The 20,877-nt window shown below is 44.6% G+C and overlaps 1 protein-coding gene across 1 annotated transcript in view; it reads right to left on the minus strand.

Annotated features, from left to right (window-relative positions):
* FOXN1 (forkhead box N1) overlaps positions 1-20,877 on the minus strand; it is an 848,919-nt gene that overhangs the window by 613,349 nt on the left and 214,693 nt on the right. The window lies entirely within an intron of this gene.

Here is a 20,877-nt window from a genome sequence, read left to right on the forward strand (position 1 = left end):
AAGTTGCTAACTTGAGGGCAAAGCTGCAACAGCACTACTGTTAGTAAATATGTGTTCTTGCTGAAATTTTCCAAACAAATAATTGAAAGTTGGTACACATTTTCTGTTGTTTTTACTATCTAGACATTTCTCATTGCTTCCTACTCTAGACCTTATCAAGCAATACTAGACAGTTTCGACTGCTGTAGAAATGTAAGTTCTCCATCGTTGGATCGTCATTAATATCCATAAACATTTGAAAAGCACCACCTATAAGCAAGACTCGGGAGCACTTATTTCCAGACATATAGCCATGCAGCTGTAAACAGAGAAAAAAGAGACAGCTGCCACTTTCAGATAACCAGGCTTCTCTGGTATCACATCATGGAGTAGTTTGGTGATAGTTGATTATTGCGCTCTATGGAGCAAGGATCTCCGAGCACACCTCATGATTTTTGTTTTTACAACAATTGTACCAAACTCAACAAATGTGATTTAATTTGACGTTTTCTGTGTCCTAATTTCCCCCTGTGTATCACCTAGTGTTGGTGTCCCTACTCACCCTTCAGTGACCATGTCAACACCTTTGCAGAAATGTGCCTTCTGTGATGGAATACATTCCAAAATGGATGACAGTGCAGTCTGCATTGTTTGCCTTTCAGATTCCCATTTGACAGATCAGTACCCTATTTGTCAAAAAATGTCAATATGTGAGTAATCAGAAAGACAAAGGAGGACAGACAGGCTGGGAGATATCAGACCCTTCTGACTCTGAGCTACAACCACATAAAATAGGGGAGTGAACCCTTCTTATCTGGGGCAATTTTTGGGGCAAGGCTCTGACATATATAGGGTCACTCAGAGCTTTGGCAGCATTGGGGACATCACTGCCAGCATTGGTTGATGATGACACATTCACCTGCCAAAAGGATCTTTGTTGGTGAAGCTGCTTTTAAGGAACGAGGAACTGCTCAATGTCAATGCTGATCAATGATCTGTTTCAACATTGAAGGCTATGTCAAGAACAAGTGTCTATCCAGCATCATGTAGAGATGCTGAAGGAGCCTCCAACAAATCTCTCCACCACCAAGGACCGCATCAGCTAATAGACCTGCACAGACAGCTGAGACAAAAAAGGCAGAAGTCCATGGGCGCGATGGGCCTCATTGCGACCCTGGCGCTAATGGGTTAACGGTGCCGTTAACCCATTAGCGCCTTACTACGAGGTCCCTTTGCGGGACCCGACCTGAACGGCTGGTCTAGACCGCAATTTGCGGTACCGTACTTAGCGCCTTCCCCAGTCCCATTGAGCCCTATGGGAATGGGGAAGGGCCAATGTTCAATGGGGAATTACCGCCCCGCCAACCTTGGAATGGGGTGGTAATTCCCATTGAACATTGGCGGACTTGTTACGATACCGGCACCAACCATGGTGCTAATAGCGCCATGGTTGAGCGCCAGTATCGTAATGAGGGCCCATGTAACCTTCGCCTTCTAGGCCTCACTCCACAGCAAGACCAAGTGTGGCAAAACCACTAAGGTCTATTTGTCCTTTAATTCATCATACTCCTCAGAAGGAAGGGCCGGGTATCCTGGATACTAACATGGTTAAATGTCTAACTCCTGCTTCTGCCAAAAAACAAGAAGTGCATGGCACATGAGATAGATCGCATCTTAATAAGGAAGCTTCTGCTGCCAGATTCTCTTGTAGTTTTTTCAAGGAGGAAAAGGTTCCCCTTTGATTAATTGTTCTTCTTTCAGCCATCAATCCCTTCTGAGAAGGATAGCAGAAATATGGATGCCCAGGGCAAAAGAGTCTGTACAACCACCAATCTATGGGGTGCTAGTCCTACCACATTACTGTGCAGGTACAGGAACTTACAGCACCCTGTCCAACAGTACAAACTTTGTCCATAGATAAAAGACAATATTTTCTCAACATCACAAACGTTGGCTGTCTGGTGTCAGACCTGTAATTAGTGGCGGAAAGGACACTTTGAAGCTAGTGGCACAGAGGTACTGTCATGGGCTAACACTTCATACTCAATTCTGATAGGTGCAATAGACCTCAAGGTAAACGCCCAGGACACAATTCTGGACCTCCCTTTTTTTTAGCAATAGGCAGAGTCTGGAGCTCTTTTGGATAAGAGGTCTCCCACATGAAAATGAAGGCTGATACCCTCAAATGTATGGAGTTGGATATAAAGTGAAGGGAGTATGGCAGGCCCTCCTATTGTCACTCATCACAGCCCCAGTGGTCTTCTCATCTCACAGGAAAGTACCAGTGAGAAAGAGGAAGGGCACAACCACTAGTGGCTGCGGTTTAGCCATGTCTACCCGAAATGCAATAAATCTGCATCAGGCTTTACCACCTCTCAATCCCGAGGTGGGTGAAAGCATTTCAAGTTATCCAGCCTCCTGATGCAAAATCCCAAGAGATAAACAGGTGCTGAAAATTGTCAAAAGTGCTTGTAAAGGATTCTTTTTCTTCATAGCAGCTGGAAGAACCCACAATGCTGCACATGGATCAGCTGTTTCAAGTGGTAGTGGTGATCAACATCTTCCTGAACAAGTATGCAATGGCTAGAGAATGAGGTGCACAACAAGGAAAATGTATTGCTCTCATTAGAAAGAAAGGCATGGACCAATTCAGACCAGTTTGTGATCTGAAAGTGCCAATCAAATAGGGAAAAAAACGAGAAATTCAAGATGCTAGCCTGACCACAGATTTTCTCTCTAATTCAGGATGGGGACTGGCTGTGTGGCAACGATCTTTAGGACACATATTTCCACACCCTTACTGTTTGCTAGCATTGAAAATTCTTGAGGCTCTTGGTAAAAAAAATATATGTTCAAAGAAAGTACTTCCATTCAGGCTCAAATCAGCCCCAAGGTTTCTTTTCCAAATGCATGCCAGCAGTGGCCGCTCACCAAAGGAATCTATCTCAACAGGGTGATGCATCACACTGCAAGAATCGAATAAGGCCTGCTTGCATATCTAAAGATGTCCTCTCTGACAATAAGTCAAAAGTCTTAATTGGGGGTTCTGGACACTATCAGAGCAAGGGTGACTCCTTTGTAGGAAATAGTTTCATCAATCTATAAGAATCTCATCAACCTACAGTTCACCCCTCAACTGACTGTGAAACAAGTGTCTCCCCTTCTGTACTCCATGGCATGCCACTTCTTCATTGACCGGAACACAAGAGTCCACATAAGATCAATGCAGACATGTGTGGAGGATCAGTGGTCTCAGCAACAAGATTTGTGGAAAGATTAGTTGATGTTTCCTGTGTTGGGGCTGTCAGCTTTCACCTGCTTACTGCAAACTACCTGAAGTCTGATTTTGCTGCCTATTGCATAGCGAGGAGGAGGAGCAAACCTACAAAAACCTACAAAAACCCACTTCACAACGCAGAGCGTCGCAGAGTGTCAGGAGTGTTTTCTGAGTTGGGGCTGTCTGTTGGGGCTGTCGGCGTTCACCTGCTTACTCACTGCAAACTACCTGAAGTCTGCTTTTGCTGCCTGCTGCGCAGTGAGGAGGAGGAGCAGACCTACAAAAACCCACTCCATGATGCGGAGCGTCGCAGAGTGTCAGGAGTGTTTCTTGTGCTCCCTGTGTAACTTGGGACCAGAATCAGAAAGAAATTGCCCTCTGTGACAACTGTTGCCACGGAAAACAAATCAGGTCGTATGATGAAAGCCCCGCTCCAAACAAGACGCCAGAAGCGGCTCTGCCTTTTGAAACAGACGAGTCCTGCCGTAGATCTGCCAGTAGCCCAGAGACCCGTGGACAAAGCAGCGTTGTGGCGATGAATGAGGTAAGTGCACCATACACGCCTAACTTCGGCCCCCTGCATAATGACTCCACAAGCGAAGAGCGAGGGGGTGACACACAACACCACATGGCAAATGATCGCGTGAGGGGAAGAACGTGTAGGCGAAGCGGAGAACGTGTCGTTCTGCCTTTCTGTCTCCGCTCACCTACCGCACACATGCCTGCTCTCTAACTGCAAGGCTGAGCACATTCTAAAGTGCGCCTCAACTTCACTATCAGACCGGACCAATCAAACATCAGGGGCAATCACTATGAAGCAGCTATACACCATATTTACAAACTCCCAACCTTCACCCACAGAAATGTCCAAGATGCCAGATCAATTACGAATGCCATTGAAGAGCAATTGGCAAAACGTTCGGAAAGAAGAAGCTCAGTGGCGGAGCCATGGCAGTGAGAGAAACTGATGACAAGGCGCAAATGGAAAGTCCCATTGAGATTGTGCACGATGATGCCACAGATTCAGATGAACATGTAGCCGATCAGGATTGGAACAAGGAGGAGAACAGAGATCCCCTGCCACTTGATACATCTAGCAGCAGGATGACGGATGATCATAGACCTGAGCAAGTACCACCTAGAAATGTAGCTCAAAAGACACACATCAGCAAATGAAAACAAAATAAATACCAAACGAAAACCAAAGCAGGTTAAGGCGGAATGGAGGAGACACCACTCGTAGGCCAAGGAAACTCCAAACATGAACAGCCCATGAAAAAAAAACGTGTAACAACCTGAACGAGCTAGAGGCCATCAGGGAAGCCACACCGTCCCAACGCAACTCACTAGTAGTAGCCGACAAGCTGTTACGCGATATAGCCGCAATATCGCTGCAAATGGAGAATAACCAAGTGGACAAACAAAGACAAACCACGCAACTTGAAATTCAAGCTTTTGACCAATCCAACCCAAATGTCATATCAAACAAACACAGGAGAGTTGACTCTCTTACTCCTCCAAGCATCACATGCTCACAAGTAAGACATGAAGTAAATTGAATAAAAAAACCTAGAGAGACAATTTCCAACGCAACAAGCCATGAGAGAGCTGACTCGAGCGAAGAGCTGACAACGATTTCGGAAGAGACTTCATCTGACTCCTCATTTATTCAGAGACACTTTCCAAAGGTGAGAAGGATGTCACACAACAGGAAATTACATGACCAGCCCTTGGGTCTAAACTCGAACAAGGCCACATAGCAAATCACACATGAATTGAATTCAAACATCATGTCAGCTTTAACAATATCTTTAGCTCCATTCCTAAAGATGTATGACGATATAAGTGACAATTACAAAGATCAAACCACCTTAATAGCCATGATGCATTCAAAACGTATAAACATTGAAACATTTATGATTACGCTTCAAACAAAAATCAGCCAAGACACAGAGAGAGCAGACTTGGCACAAAAAGAACAACTTAAATCCAATGGAGAAGATAATAAACTCCTGGCAGAAGTGGCCCAAGAAGCGCTACTTTTGTTGAAAACGAATATAAATACGGACAATGACAAATGTGGATCTTTGAACATGTGTAAAAGAACACACCAAAGTGCTAAGTGCTCATGCGAAGAAAGCAAAGAATCAAGTAGCCAAACTGAAAAAAATAATATAACAAAAGATGGACTAGACATGCACAGAAGAATCATGCTAACCGAACCAACTCCAGTCAATTCTAACATCAATGAGGTAGTAGCGACCGAAATTCGCAAGAAAACTCTGATAATGGAAGAACAGGGACCAACTCATATTTGTATTAGTATTATTTGTATTGCGCACCTTGCACTGAGGCATCTGGGCGCATAATCTGAAGGAAGTGGTTACAATAGGTTTCAAACATTCAAAAACAACTTTCCACAGGGAAAGGGTACATCTTAATAATACAAAATGCAGTTCTTAAGAGAAAAACAAGATATAAAACAACAGCAATGTAGAAGGGTTACAAGAGAATTCCTGGGAGTTTTGGTATACTACAACATATGCCAAACAATAGAGTATCTAGATACAGTACGGGAGGGCAGGATAGAGAAGTGCAAGTCACACATTCCCATAGGAGGCCCACGTGGTTTAGGACGATAAGGCCGAAGCATCAACTTCATGGAGCCAAAGTTTGGTTTTGTTCTTAAAGGAGTGCACGGAAGGTTCTGTTCTGAGAGTGGTGGGTAAGGTGTTCCATAGTTTGGCTGCGAGGACTGGGAAACTCGATCCCCCGGCTGTCTGAAGCTTGTAGCTAGGTATAGTCAGTGTGTGTACATGGGCAGACCTCAGAGGTTGCATTGAAAGATATACGAAGTGCAACAGGGAGCCAATGTAGATTGCGTCTTGTGTCAGAGATATGTGATCTCCTCGGGACATTGAGGGCAGCCCTGATGGCATTGTTCTGAGTGACATGTAACTTATCCATGTTTCTTTGGCTAGTCCCTAAGTAGAGGGCATTACAGTAATCAATTTTGGACATGATGAGAGTTCTGGCGAGGATAATACAATTGTCGGTTGTCAGGAAGGGCCTGCAGGTGGTGATGAGTATGCAGGTGTAGGCCGAAGCCGAAACAACAGCATTTGTTTGTCTATTGAGAGACAGTGTCGAGTCTAAGTAGATGCCAAGTGTTTTTGTAATGTTGGACACTTTGATAATGTTCCCGTCAGTAGTAAAGATTTGTAGTCTGGGTCAAGTTTGGTGGGGGAGCCTAGGAAAAGTAGCTCTGTTTTTTCATCACTAAGGCAAAGCCCATGATGTGCCATCCAGGCCTGGATGACTGTATAGATTACATTGAGTGCTTTAGAATCGGTTACATAGTCGCCTGTGATAGGGATGAGTATCTGGGTGTCGTCAGCATAGTTGGTGTAAGAAACACCCATGTAGTCAAGCATATCAAAGAATGGTTTAGTAAACACATTGTACCGTGTGGGAGATACATAGGATCCTTGTGGGACTCCACACGGGACATGTGCTGGTTCTGCTGAGGAAAAAGGTGAGAAAACCCTCATGGTTCTATTTGACAAGAAGGAGCTAATCCAAGATGTGGCTGCGTCTGAGAAGTGGGCAGCTATTTTAAGGTGGTGGCAAAGGATTTGATGATCAACCAAATCAAAAGCTGCTGAAAGATCAAGAAGAAGTAGGAGTGCGAGCTTGCCCTTGTCTTTCAGATCCCCGATTTGTGTTTTTAAATCAATCAAGGCTGTCTCAGTCCATGTCTGCATCAGAAACCTGATTGTCTGAGACCTAATAGATTATTTGTTTCGAGGTAATCCTGGATTTGAAGATAAACCGCCCGGTCCAGGATTTTAAGTAAGTAAGGCACCATGGTGTTGGGCCTGTAATTGGATGGGTTACTCGGGTTAAGCGTGGGTTTTTTGATTAATGGGATGACCCACGCATCCTTAAGGTTATCTGGAACAAACCCAGATTTGAATGAGGCATTTATGAAGGTGGTGATGAAGGGCGCAAGATTGTGCGCAGCCTCCTTGATGATGGGGGCGGGGCATGAATCCCCTTGGCAATTAGACGGTTTGAGCTTATTAATAATATTTTCAACTTCCTCAATAGAGAGAGGTGCGAAGCTGAATGGTTTGAAGGAGTGTTTAGGCGTGGGGATGTTGTACGACGGGGAGTTGCCCGCCGAATACGAGAGGTAGCTTCTTTTAGTGTTGATTTTGGCTTGAAGCGTAGCGATTTTGTCTAAAACGTGCCTTTTGGATGTTGGTACACCAGGCAGTGTCAGGGGTGCACGTATCAGGAGGGGCTACTGGAGACTCTAATTCCTTGAGGATCTTAAAGAGTTCCTTTGTGTTTGATTGTGCTAGCAATATCCGTTTGTTGTACACATAATTTTAGCGGCCAGTATGGCTTCTTTGTAGGTAGAGGAGGCAATGTTTAGGTTGTTTTTATTAACTAGAGACAGTATGCTTTTCCAATGTGCCTCAGCTTTTCTTTTTTCTTTACAATGGTCTCGGAGATGTGGGGTGAACTAGGTATTAAGGTGGAGGCGAGGTTTTTGTTTGCGCAGCTTAAGTGGCACACTGGTATTAAGAGCTTTTATCATGGCATGATTATAGGTATCTACTAGAACTGTGGGGTCGGAGCAGGTGGTTGAAGCAATATTAAGCAGAGGGAGGATCAGTGGGAGAAGTTTCTCCACCGTGATATCCTTCTTATTACGAGTGTGGATAGGTGGGGCGAGGTTCGGTTTGGCTGTTTGTGGGTTGGAGTTAATAGAGAAAATTATTTTGTGATGATCAGACCAAAATCAAGGGGTCACAGAGATCATGCTAAGAAAGCAGTTCAGGTCAGAGACCCAGTGAAGAGTGCGACCCTTGATGTGGGTAGGGTCTCTGATGTGTTGGGTGAGGCCGAAGTCGGTTAGTGTGCTTGCTAGGTCAAGGACTTTAGTATCGTTCACATCCTGGTACCCTAGATTGAAATCGCCAAGTAGCAGGATTTGTGAGTTGGGCTTGGTACTAGTGGCTAGGATGGATGAGATCTCCTCAGAGAACGTGGAGATGGGACCTGGGGGCCTATAGATGAGATGCACTGGGGCAGTATGATTAGGCGAGATAGGTAATTTAATGGAGAGTAGTTCAGCGGAAGGGATCCGTAGGTTAGGGACAGTTCTAAGTTCAAGTGAGCTCTTGAAGATGAAGGCTAATCCTCCACCCTTGGTTTGATTGGTGTTCCTGTCACACCTGATAATGGAGTAGTTGTCTGGGATAGCCAAGGACAGGGCAGGGCCTGCTGCCAAGTTTCTGTGATGGCTTGGAAGTCTACATTTTTGGTCATGATGAAGTCAGCAATATCTAAGGCATGAGCAGGGAGGGAGCGAGCATTGATGAGTGCGCCTTTGACCTTGATGTCTTTGGCAATGCTGGGAGCCAGAGGGGCTGATGCATTTTTGTTAAGAGTTAATCCAGTGAAGTCTAGAACCTAATATCTGGTTTCTGGCTTGGGTGGCACAAGGTTGGCTGGTGTAAGTCGGTGTATAATAAACCGTCCTCCTCTGCAGATGCAGAAGGCATTGTGGGAAACCCAATAAACCTAAGCTCACCAGCAAAACTGGCAACAAATCCAATCAGCCGCAGTTACCAGATTTTCCAAAGATGTAAGAAATCAGAACTGAACACAAGCAAAGCCAAATCTACCCAAGCAAAGAAATAAAAAAAATTACAAAGGGAAAACAGCCTAAATCCAAGGGCTCGCAAACATTCCTGCGAAACCTCAAGTCGCACTCAACAGAAACAGAAGAAAAATCAACTGCAAAAATGGCAGAATCAGCAATCTTAACAAAGAACAAACAGGAAACTAGTACACAAAAAGAGAACAGACATCCAACAGTCTGCTTGAACACTTTGAATGAAGACATGTTAATTTTGCAGAACCTGTCTGCACACGACTCAGAGGATGATGAAGAAAAATATTGGGGAGATTCGATAGCATCAACTTCAAAACAACCAACAGAACTCAAAGAAGTTGAAGACAACGATTGGCTAAATCGCTGAGTCGTGATGGAAGAGAATTGCAAGCTTTCTCCCAAGATCGACTTCCTGACCTTATCTGAAAAGAGACACAAAATCGAGGCAAAGTTTCAAAAAGAACTGCGACATGAGAAAAGTCACAATTTTGATGTAAAGCCTCGTGAAGAGTCACATCAGGATGACATGGGCACCAAGAACCATAGAACACCACGTATGATGAGTAAATCACTAGCAACCCACCCCCCTGACTCATAATAGACCAAAGGAAGTCGAGAATCATCGGCATTATGACAAAAGAGGCAATGATTGCAATAAAAAAGACCAGAACAAATCTACCACAAACAATCAACTAATATTGGAACGGATATTATCCTTGAAGGATGGACTGATTCTGAATCGCCAAAACGTGCTACGCCTACCACATCATGTCCCGTCGTTACGCGCAATGGAATCGGATGACATTGCTGTGGTGGAATTCACAGAAGATCAACAACATGATCGCGTTCGTCTACACATACAATCGAGGATGATCTGCAACCTACTGCTTGGTGTATCACAGTGTTTACTACCACTAGGATTTGACATCACAGAACTTGTACACAAACCAGACCAAGATGAAAGATTCAGAAACTCTATAAGAGGGCAACAAGTCTCAACAACAACAAAAGAACCGGAACGCAGAACATTGCGAAAAGTCCTAGAGCTCGGCCCTCAAACTGAATGCGAAAAAAGCACTAAAAAGGCCAAAGGAAACAACTTCCTACAATGGAATAGAGCTTCTAAATCGCCAACAAAGACTAGAACAACTGCTGAACATATCAATCCATTGAAGATTACGATAAACTGTCAAAACAACTCAACAAAGATGACCAACACAGAACCAAATGTGGAAAAAAAAGACCCAAAACACGAGACATGGAGTTGGCTAGCCGAGGCATTCTCTACTGGAAACAAGAGCTAATGCCAGGAACAGCATTGAAGTGACAACCACCCTGATCAGATCGTGGAATAACAGGGGATTTGCACACTTGTTTTTCAATGATGAGTGCAAACTAAATCGATTCGACAGCCTATGATTGCAAGAAACGTAGTTAACTGTTCCACCAATCGCTGTGGGATTCGACACATTAGTGAATCCTGCAACAAAAGGCAAGAAGGGACGACCAATGGCAGGCCTATTAACACTTATAAAAAAGTCAATAGGCTATCAAGTCAAAAACACTGAAAATCCAAATACATACATTCCGACACTCGTTCTAGAATCAGTTCAAAATTCAAAGGCCTAAAAAAACAATGATAATCATGGACCTTTATTGGCAACATAAAGCAACAGGCTCTGTTCAATTCATTGATCAAATAACCACCATGATTGACTATTTTAACATTTCAACAATGAATCCATCCATACTCATATGTGGCGATTTGAACATCATCTGCTTAGGTGCAGGTGAAGACGTCAAAAAACAAAGCGTAGAAATAACCAGACGCCAGAGGAACCATAGCAAAGATATGGATGGAAGAAATGGAAGCTAGAGGCATCTGTATTCTGAACGGTCAAATAAAAGGAGACACGCCAGCACGTGTCACTTGGAGTAGAGGACCACAAGAATCCATGTTGGACTACTTCTTCATCTCCGAAAAAGCAGCACAAAGAGTAAACTCACTTCAAGTAAACCTCATGAAGAATAGTGATCATGACCTACTGGAGCTCAAGTGCAACCTTCAGAAGTCCTTCACACAAAATATTTGGGAAACATCAGTAGAGGAAGAACCAGGCAGAAATAGACTTCGTTTAAACACAGCCAAGGTGAGTGAACTAAATAAAGAACTCCGGGAAAACAATCAGTCAAGAAAAAACCAAAGTGGAATATTTACCTCTCTTACACCAATAAACAGAAACTCAGCAAGGACATCGAAGATGCAGATTCAAACCAAAACACGCATATGACCCTGAACTGCTGAAGCGAAGAAGAGAGTTCCGAAGAGAGATAAGACGAACCAGACACATGTCGCCCACAAAAAGAGCCATAAAACACAAGAAACTCAACAGAAATATAAAAACTGGTTAATCTCTCACAAAAGTATAACCCAACAACACGACACAGAATCCATGATGCAAGTCTTATCCAACAGAAATACAAGAGACTTCTGGCAGCTCTTAAACAACATGAATAACCCACAGCAGGCACTTCAAGTCAACATAGTGCCAGAGGAAGAATGGGTCGGATATTACGATGAGCTATATTAAAAAAAGGAACGACTCCAGATTCCGACCTGCGAAATGCAGACAAGTGGGAAATTGATTTTGACAAGGATGACATCTTATCAAAAATTAAAAATGCCAGTACTTCCAGAGCCTGTAGCCCTGATGGACTAACTACTCATATGTTAAAGGAATCCCCTGAGGAATGGGCAGATTTCTACATTATGCTATTTTCACGAATAATAGGAAAAAAAGAAATACCAAAATCATGGAAAAGCGCAATCGTGGTGCCGATATACAAGAATGGGATCACAACTGACCCAAAAAACAATTGCGCTTTTAGATGTACTATGCAAAATCTTTGCATCCTTGATACAAACGAAAATGTCAATTTGGATCCACACATCTCACAACTACCAGTGTCGATAAACAGGATTCGTAAAGGCAGTAGGCTGTGGGCTCAACTTATGTTATGTTATGTTATTTTGCATTTGTATAGCGCCTTATGTACCAATGGTATGATCTCAAGGCGCTGGTAGGTTGAACGCCCTCGGGAACCGCAGTTCGAGTCAGTTGAGAGAGAGAGTCGTAAAGTGCGTGGGCGCACCAGGTATGTGTGCAGCTGGCGTGGTTGTTGCATGATAGCTGCTTCTTAACGGTAGGTGTGGTGCAGAGGAGATCAATTGAATGTGTTCATTCTGGAGGATGGACATTCTGACTGACTTCTGGCTGCGTTAGGCCTGAGGAGACGCCTAAGCTAGCCGGTGTGTGCTAGCTATCTGTTTTATAAGGATGATGGGTAGTTTGGTGGGTAATGTTAGTATGAGAACAGCCTTACCGAATGTGTCATAGTACTGCTGTGTTCTAGTTGAATGATGGTGTATAGGAGAGAGTATAGGAGAGAGAGTAGTAATGGGATATTGTGGTAATCAGTAAAGTGTATGCGACCAGGTACACTCAGTGGATGTTGGGAATACCTACTAAATTCATTTCTACTACAGTGACGCTATTAGGGTATACTTCAAAGTTCATCTTTAACACAGTGACACTATTAGGCACACTCAATGATGTTGGAATACCGTCTAGATTCAACATTAGCACAGTGATGCTATTAGGGCACATTTATAAGTTCAGCTTTAACACAGTAACGCTATTGGGCACACTCAATGATGTTGCAGTACCGTCTAGATTCAACATTAGCACTGTGATGCTATTAGGGCACGTTTCTAAATTCAACTTTAACACAGAGACGCTATTTGGGCACACTCAATGATGTTGGGAAAATCTTCTAGATTCGACTTTAACACAGTGACGCTTTAGGCATATTTTCTAGGTTTAGCAATTAACACAGTGGCCCTCATTACAACACCGGCGCTAAACCATGGTGCTATTAGCACCATGGTTGGTGCCGGTGTTGTAACGGGTCCGCCATGGTTCAATGGGGAATTACCACCCCATTCCAAGGTTGGCGGGGCGGTAATTCCCCATTGAACCATGGCCCTTCCCCATTCCCATTTTCGCCCCATAGGGCTCTATGGGAATGGGGAAGGCGCTAAGCACGGTAACGCAAATTGCGGTACCGTACTTAGCACCAAGGTCACTTTGCGGGTCCCTACTTTAACGGCTGGTCTAGACCAGCCGCTCAGGTCGGGTCCCGCAAAGGGACTTCGTAGTAAGGCGCTAAGTGTTTAACGGCGCCGCAGCCTTTTACGGCGCCGTTAAACACTTAGCGCCAGGGTCCTAATGAGGCCCAGTGACACTATAAGGGCACACTTTCTAAGTTCAACTTTAACACAGTGACGCTATTAGGTACACATTCTAGATTCAACCTTAAGACTGTGACGCTTTAGGCATTTTTCTAGGTTTGGCAATTAACACAGTGACGCTATGAGGTCACATTTACTAAGTTCAACTTTAACACAGTGACGCTATTAGAGACACTTCTAATATCAACTTTAACATAGTGACGCTAATAGGCACACTTCTAGGTTCAATTTTAACACAGTGACGCTATTAGGCACACTTTCTAGGTTAAACTGTAACAGTGACGCTATTAGGCACACTTTCTAAGTTCAACTTTAACACAGTGACGCTATTAGGCACACTTTCTAGGTTCAACTTTAACACAGTGACGCTTTAGGCACACTTTCTAGATTCAGCATTAACACAGTGATGCTATTAGGGCACACTTTCTAAGTTCAACTTTAACACAGTGACGCTATTAGGGCACACTTTCTAAGTTCAACTTTAACAGTGACGCTTTTAGGGTATACTTTCTAGGTTCAACTTTAACACATTGACACTTTCGACACACTTTCTAAGTACAATTTTAACACAGTGACGCTATTAGGGCCCACTTTCTAGATTCAGCATTAACACAGTGACGGTTTAGGCATATGCATTTTATCACAATTGTGTCTAAAATGGGGTACATGCTAACATTCAGAACTTCGTATAAATGTGATGCATGCTGATCTTCACAATTCCGTCCGAGCGTGGCACAAGCTAACATTCACAACTCAACTAAGAGTGGGACATGCTATCATTCACAATGCACCTACGTGGGGGTTATGCTATCAGTCACAATTCTAGTAGAGGCACCTAGGTGTTGCACATGCTACCTTCACAATTGCATCTAAGTGTGAAGCATGCCACCATTCACAGTTCAAGCTAAGAGTGGGACACGCTAACAATTGTTACAACTGTCAATGTGAGGCTTGCTACTTTTCACTATTGTCTCTCGGAGTGGCATTAGTTAGTAATGCAAGTATGTTGGAATGTTATGCAAGACATCATTTAGAGTTCAGCCTTGGATTAGGTTGGTGCTCGGATCTCTCTAGGTGTGCATGGTGTAAATCTTTGGCAGTTTATGTTATGGGAAGGTAAGGTAGAGTGGCAGGGGCTTTCTGTTGTAGAGTAATTGCTCTACACCTCACCCATGTCACACTTACAGTTTTGTTGGTGTCTGTTCGCTGCTGGCTTCCTCTGCTGACACCTGCAGACACTTTCTGGAGCCGTCTCTGTAGGAGCTGCTCTTTGCCCTGAGGCTCTTAGCCGAGGGGGCTCCCCTGTACCGGTCAGTAATGTCCTCGTTGATGGCCCAATCAGGTCACGGGCCATGCCGGGGAGGCGGGATTAGGTGTGATCAGGAAACGGGGAGCAGGGGATGTGGGCGGACGGGGCAGGGTGTTTTTAGCAATTTATGGCCTAAAATGGGGTCATAAGCGTGGGCACCACTCACCACTCACCTCAGACCCAGAGAGAAAATGAGGGGCTGGGGGCCTTCACGAGTCGCTAGACTCCTGCAACACGGGAAACAGGCCAATCACAGCACGGTGGGCGGGGAGGGAGTCGGGAGTTACAGGGAACCAGGAAGCTAAAGCAGTGGCAATAGGGGGCTAGACGGGGGCTGGGGGCCTAAATTTACTTCAAAGGTGGGGTCGGATGTATTGGAAATTAGGACACACTCACCTCAGATCCAGAGAGAAAATGCAGGTATATGGCAGTACATTACAGGACAACGCAGGGGGTGAGGGTATCTAAAAGCAACACGGGACAACGGAGGGGGTGGGGCACATGGGAGAACATCGCGGGACAACGGAGGGGTTGGGGGGACATGGGAGAACAATGCGGGACAACGGGGGGGTGGCAAGACATGGCAGAACATCTCGGGACAACGGAGGGAGTGGTGGGACATGGCAGAACATTGCAGGACAACGGAGGGGGTGGGGGACATGAGAGAACATCGCGGGACAACGTAGGCGGTGGGGGGACATGCAGAACATCGCGGGACAACACGAGGGGGGCATGGGATAACATCGCAGGACAACGGAGGGGGTGGGGGACATGGAAGAACATCACGGGGCAACAGCGGGGGTGGGGGGACATGGGAGAACATTGCGGGACAACAGAGCGGGTTGCGGGGCATGGCAGAACATTACTGGACAACGCAGAGGGTGGGGGTATCTAAAAGCAACGTGGGACAACGGAGGGGGTGGGGGACATGGGAGGGGGCATGGCAGAACATTGCGGGACAGCGGAGGGGGTGGGGGACATGGGAGAAAATCGCAGGACAACGGAGGGGGTGGGGGGACATGCAGAACATCGCAGGACAACACGAGGGGGGCATGGGATAACATCGCAGGACAACGGAGGGGGTGGGGGACATGGAAGAACATTACAGGGCAGTGGCGGGGGTGGGGGACATGGGAGAACATTGCGGGACAACAGAGCGGGTTGCGGGACATGGCAGAATATTACTGAACAACGCAGGGAGTGGTATCTAAAAGCAACGTGGAACAACAGAGGGGTGGGGACATGGGAGGGGTACATGGGAGAATATGGCGGGACAACAGAGGGGGTGGAGGGACAAGGCAGACTATGGCGGGAAAGCAGAGGGAGACATGGGAGAACCTTGTGGGACAACATGGGGCGGTGGGGAGACATGGCAGAACATCACCGGAAAACAACGGTGGGTGTGGGGAGTATCTAATAGCAACGCGGGACAACGGAGGGGGGGGACTTGGGAGAACATCGAGGGACAAAAGAGGGTGTGGGGGACTTGGGGGACATCGCGGGAGAATGGAGGCGGTGGGGGACATGGCAGAACATCGTGGGACAATGGAGGCAGTGGGGGGACTTAGGAGAACAATCTGCTAAATATGAAAGCAATCGAACAAGGGAACAATGTTTACCTAGCTTTTATAGACCTAGCCCAAGCATTCCATAGCATTAACAGAGAACTACTGTGGTTCAAAGTAAAAAAATTGAAGTGTCCAATAAGCCTTCTCCTAGCAATCAAGGCTCTGCATTCTGGTACTGAAATAAGAATTTGCCTAGATAAATCTGGCCTCCTCTCAAAACCGATCAACACACACAGAGGCGTTAAACAGGGCTGCCTGCCCACTGGCATCACTATTGCTCAATCTGTTCATATCAGACCTCAGAGGAGTGTTGGAAAGTTCTAACTTGTTCCCACCAAAAATCAATGGAAAACTACAAGTATGGATGCTATATGCCGACGCCCTCGTCAAATTGCATCAAACCCCAATCGGTGTACAGAGAAAATTGAAGCTGATTCAAACCTATGTTGAGTGCAACTGCCTAAACATCAATGCAAACAAATCTGATATTTTGATCATCCATAATCTTATAGGAAGAAAAACGTTTTTTAATGGTGCTTAGGAAAATAACTACTGAATCAAGTTGAATCAATGTGCATCAATTCAAGTGCTAATGACTCCCCGTGGGTATCCACCATCATGCAAAAATGAAGCAACTGACAGCTGAGGGCAGTATAATTCACAAAAAATTTGGCAAATTCGCCCCGATACCTGTAATAACATTCTACAAGCAGAAATCGGTCCCAGCCTTACTCCATGGTGCTGATTGCGCACTAAGTTGTCCCTGGAGCGTGTCGTCATCCTTTGAAAACAAATGTTGGGGGACAATACTCCATCTTCCAAAATGCATCCCCACTGCCATCATCAGATACAAACTGGGCGTGGTCTCCATAAAAGCAAGAGTGACATGGAGTGCATTATCGCTCTACAGAAAACTAATTATGGATGACACGCCCATACAGTTTTCAATATTACAATCTGACTGCAAATACAAGGACTAACCATTCCTAAAAGAATGGACTGATCGGTGCCTACACATTTTAGAAGACATTAGTGCCTCCATGGTGACACTGAAGACAAATCCAGTGGCAGTAAAAAGGAAACTTTGGAATCGCGACTGGTCCGCAACAGACGAACTAAGACTCAAACACAGACTATTCGAGAACATATGTAAAAACCCATGCACAAACTGCCCAAATATTTGGAGAAATTCCCCAGCCAACACCATCGGAACATATTCATGAGAGTTCGCTTCAATCTATTCCACACGTAAGAAATACTGGAAAGCTGAAGAATCAAGCTGTTCAAGGAAGACAAGTCTAAATTCTGTCAGGACACAGCTGAAACTCTAAAACATCTAACATTATTTTGCCCTGCCTTGAGGACATCAAGATTGCAGTACTTAGGAACCTTTGTTTCAGAAAGACCACTATTAAATGGAGAAGAATGGTGGCAAATGATCTGCTGGGGGCAAAACCTAAAACGAATCTTCGCTCTGACCACATTCTGTGAACAAATCTCCAAACTGCTAGGATGTGGTGCTCACATGTTGATCCCAACACAAGGTATCTGGCACATAAAGGGAAGGTAAAGACCATATACATGGGTACATTGCAACTAAGATTAAGAACAATGCCACTTTACATCCTCAATATTAAACATGTCTTAGGGGGCCGGTCAATGTCTTTCTTAGGGACCTTTCACTAGAACCAGCGCCACCCGTACATTAGAGTTACAGCATCCCTTACCTGCTTCACGTGATAGCTAAAAACGGTACTCTTTCCATAGTGTGATAGCCCACTCGGCATGAAGTATTATCTGCAGCGACTTAACATCAATCCAAGCACCAAGATATCTGAATTAGGCGAATGTTGCCCTCTACATAAACCCAACAACAACAGCAGTCAATCTGGCCTTGGAGACCTTTCATCCTTGTAGGGCTCGGACTCCCTGCCGATACAGTCTCACAATACCACCACAAAGTATTTACTGGACAAGCTGGAAGGAAGGAGTCAATGGTCTATATCTCGAGTCTCAGATAAACTGGCACTGGCATCTGGCCAAGAACATGACACTAATGGCAGTGTAAATACCAGAGGTGCAGAATACCTTGTCAGATACCCTAAGCAGGTAGTTTGTAGAATGAGCTCTAAATGAAAGGGCCATAGAAAAACTGGTCTTCTGCTGGAGAACACCAGACCTAGATCCGAGTGCCACTGCAGAACACACTAAATGCCTAAAAAACTTTGCCTCCATCTGTCTCGAAAAAAGGGTATCTAACAAATGCCCTTTTGATACACTGTTGAGATGTTTTTCTACGCTTTTCATCAGATCACAGTGATACCCATGGTGATCAACAAGCTGAAACAATCTAGCAAGGACCAAAGACTGCTTTCCAGATAAAAGGGCACTCTATCCCTTACAACTGAAATGGACACAATTTCCATTATTAGTGAGAAAGACACTTGCTTGGTGTGTGAGAGAGAAGGGTAACATATTCCTTATTAGTGGGAAGGGCATTATGTCCCTTGAGAGTCAGATGGGCACGATATTCTGTTTGAAGGAGTTGGGGCCTTATGAACCCGAAACAGGAAGAAGGGGCCAGACGTTATCATAGCTGGGCCACAAGAACCGAGCTTCATACTATATCCCTCTGAAGGTGATTTGTTATAAAGCTGCATCTGGGCTCTATATCACTGTGACTATGAATTGAGTCAAAAAGCAGCTGGCGGTATATCACTGATTCTGTGTTGAGCAGAGAGAACCTAGGGGAAACCAGTATCCCCACTGTAGACAGAGATTGGTGGCACATTATATTTTGAACAATACTGATGCTGTTTTGCTTGGATCAATTCCTGAGGGGTACACAATGTTACGCTCAAGAGAAACAACTCATAGGCGTTATAACCAGGAGAGCAAACTGAAAATCCTTAGGGGAAAATCAGTTCTCAGGGAGAGAGGTATGACCTAAAGAAGTGCACACCTACCTTACTGGGGATGGGGATGCTGACACTTTGCAGTGTTCCAAACTGTGTCGCCATGTACATATATTGTTTTCCAGGAGGAACTTCCAGATTAATCTTTATATGTAAAGCGGAATGTATTTATGTGTGTGTGTATGTTTGCCCGTCTATACAAATTCACACAGTTGAAGCCACATCTACCACATTTTGTTTGGATTCCTCTTTTGTCTGGGGCAAGATTGCAGCCTATGTTTGGACGCAAAAATCTTATATGCAAAAAAAAAAAATCACTCCGTAGACATCCTCATTTACTGACGCTCAACCCGATTCACTACACTAGGTAATAGGAGGCAAACATTTTTTTTTATATATTTGGATTACTTTTGCAAGATATAACATACAACATTAACATTCCCCAATCCCCTTTGCCCCCGCCCACCACCAGGAAGTATCTTGAATTGATTTATAAGTCTGAGGTATTACTTTTATTTATCATTTAAACAAGTCCAGGATCCTTATTTTGTGTGGGCACCACTGCTCCATGTAGTCACTTTGAAGATACTCTAGGACCGTGCCCCAGTCCCTTCCAAACCTATGATTGTTCCCTTGTATATTATATGTTAAGTGCTCCATTTTTATGTACGACCAGACTCTCCTTGTCCAGTCTATTGCCACTGGAGGGTCCTTTTGTTTCCATGTCTGGGCTATTTCCAGCCAGGCCCCTATAAGTAGGCCCATAAAGTTCTGCATTTGTATTTTGGTGATGTTCTTGTCTTTTGGGTCCCATAGTCCGCACAAACATACTTCTTCACCCAGATTATCTATGCCCGGGAGCATTAACTGAATTTGGGCCTTCACCTCTGCCCAGAACTGTTGAAGTTTCGGGCAGTCCCACCACTTATGTTGCCAGTTTCCCTCCCCTCCGCACTGTCTCCAGCATTTATTTATGGAATCCCTATACATTGCATAGAGCCTTTCCGGCGTGTAGTGCCACTGTATGAGTATTTTCATCCACATTTCTTTGGATTGTATCGCCTTGGTAAGTTTGGGTATCAACCCCCAAATATATTCCCATCGCTCTTTGGGGATCGATGTGTGCAGTGTTTTCTCCTATCTTTTTATATATTGCCATTTTATTTCTTCCGTCGTGGTATTGATGAATTATATGTGTTTGATACAAATTTTGAGGTGCCTGTATTTGTCATAATATAGGTTTTGAGCGGAGTGAGGTCCCGCAGCGCTGCTTCTTTCATTCGGGAGGTGCTTAGCCAGTGATGCAGTTGTTCATATCCATATCTATCGGTGTTGTCTAGGTTCTTATTTGTTACGACTGGCACATGTCCCCTACCATCTTACAGCCTGCCTCCTCCCACTTCCGAAAAAGTTCCTTGCTGTGTTCCTGGTGGGGTGGGAATTCTGGGAGGAGGCAACATTTTGAAAGTGTCTGAAGCAAAATGTTCGATGTTTTGGTTATTCCTTTGAAATGTATTACTACTGTTTCTCCAGCATTGGATCTTTCATAGATTCAGATGCTTGAATATTCCCCGTCGTCAGACTGGGAATCCTCGGTGATAAATTAAATAATAATCAATTTTTTTTAAATATATATATATATATATATATATATATATGTATATATATATATATATATATATATATACATACACTGCCACCTAGCAGTGCATGTACATAGCCCATTATAGCCTATGAGCCACTTCATTGTGTAGTCCCTCCACCTCACTTTGGTCCTTATGGCCCCAGCCAATGAGGTGGCAGGGCTTAAGCTCCGCCCCCGGCAGCC

Source organism: Ambystoma mexicanum, chromosome 9, assembly GCF_040938575.1.
Source record: "Ambystoma mexicanum isolate Mex_15411 chromosome 9, UKY_AmexF1_1, whole genome shotgun sequence".
Taxonomy (NCBI): domain Eukaryota; kingdom Metazoa; phylum Chordata; class Amphibia; order Caudata; family Ambystomatidae; genus Ambystoma; species Ambystoma mexicanum.